The sequence below is a fragment of the Oryzias melastigma genome, linkage group LG7 (genome assembly GCF_002922805.2).
Source record: "Oryzias melastigma strain HK-1 linkage group LG7, ASM292280v2, whole genome shotgun sequence".
NCBI classification, from domain to species: Eukaryota; Metazoa; Chordata; class Actinopteri; order Beloniformes; family Adrianichthyidae; genus Oryzias; species Oryzias melastigma.
Window position 1 is genome coordinate 5,390,524 of NC_050518.1, and position 2,070 is coordinate 5,392,593.

Sequence of the window (2,070 nt, forward strand, 5' to 3'; positions counted from 1 at the left end):
GATTGTTGTTCCAGCGCACGACTCTGAAGAAAGGTCACCTGTTTGTCCTCTAAGCAGATTTGAGTGGGAGGGAAAAAAAGCTTCATGTGTGACTGGAGTAATCTTTTGTAGTTGTTTAGAGGTTTTAATGTTTCACTGCGTAAGCAATTTTAAAACGGATGAGGATGTAATCCCCAACAAAACTGGGATTATCTCTTTAAATGACCTTTATCTTGCCATAAGGCATAGAGTGCTTTTCGGCTCCATCAACCATCCTAAGTCTGCTGTGATTACACGCTAAATATTTATATTGACTGGGTTAGAGAGAGGCCACGGCTTTGTGGAACTTCTCTGGATGCCAAGGATATGTTGGAGGTTCAGTGGAACATATTTGATTTTTTGGGACCTGCTTCTTAAAAAAAAGCTTGGAGCTTAATTTAGATAAGTGAGGAACATTTTTTGAATCAGGAAGACAATCTTCATGCTGTTTGAATGAATTCACTGTTGATTACTTGGTAGGTGGGGTAAAAAATGTGAACGTGTTACATTTTTGGGGATTAATCTAAACACAAATTCTGGTTTGTTGAATCAGTAGCAAACTATAATCCGTAAAGTACAAACTATCACCCTTCTCCTTGAGGTTGTGGTTTATTATTAAAATTGAAATAATCCCATCTCGGTGGAGACAGGGGAACACCGGTGGAAGCTGGAGCTGGGGAGATCCGTCAGAAGGATTTTGTGCACCTTCAGTCTCAATAAGCATTCCGCTCAGATCCAGATACTGGGAAGGGAAAGATTTGCCAATTTACCTGTCAGGTAATAAATGAATCATGTATGATCTGTGGGTGATTATTGCCATTTTCATATGCAATTCATTAGTGATTAGTTAAACGTGTGTGGTAAAATTAGTAGGGATCTAAAAGATATAAGATATAAGTGTGAGTAACAAGTGTTGGTTAGGGATGTAAAAAATAGTTAGGAATCGAAAATTGATCGCGAAACTGCAGTATCGTTTGAAAACCACAGATATCAATAAGATTATGTTGGTTTAAAGGTATAAAATTAATCAAGTTCAATCAATTTCTGGCAAACTGCTGTTTTTCTTCCTGTTGTTTTTCTACTATCTTTGTCTTTTTATGTACATGCAATGAAAAAAGACGTCCAATCATAAGCTTGCTTCTTCCAAGTCAATACCTGCATAAATTTCTCTACCAAATGCCACGCATTATTATTTATGCCATATGAATAAGAAATATCTCGATTTTAGAGTTTTTGGTAAAAAAAATCGGACTGTATCGTATCACCAAAAAGTTAGTTGAATCCTTTATGTATTGATTTGTAGACCATGTGTCGAGATGCGGATCATGTAAGAGGGAAAGATACACACCCCTAATAATTAGTGATATAATTGGTGAGTTTTTCTTGGTCCAAGGTCTAAGCTGATGTGTCTTTATGTGAAGAAGGTTTTGAGGCGATAAACATTTTTGGCTGGTTGAGAGTTCATGCATAGTTTATATGCCAATCATATGCAATTGGAACCATACAGGGTACACATGTCCCCCTGTCTTGGCAAGGGGCGGTGTCTGGCGCCGCACAGAATGTCGTTCACAAAAGACTGAAAATACATACGTGGAACATGCGCAAAATGTACATAGTAGTAGAGTGACATAGACTTTAGTTTGGGTTTTAAGTTTTCCTTAAAAATCTGTTCGTCCTCGTTAGTCATAGCAGGTTCAAGTGTTAACTACCCACAGCTGTCTCTATTTAGTTAATTATCCTCTGTGTGTATTTAGGTGTCTAGTATTCTGTTTTTTGTCTGCTTTGCCACTCTCTTAGTTCATAGTTTTGTCATAAAAAGTTTTACTTTTTTTTTAATCAAACGTTCAAGTTTCTGCTACAAGTCATGTCTTTTGCATTTTGGGTCCTGAACTCATAAAGAGCTTTTTTTTCCTTTAGATATAAAATTATTTGAAAAACATCACAAGTCAAGTTGACCACAGAAAACATTTCAGATATTTTTCTAGTTGCACTTGTTGTTAACAAAGGCTTGTTTATGCCCAAGTGAATCCATGTGAAGTTCTTCTGGTTTTT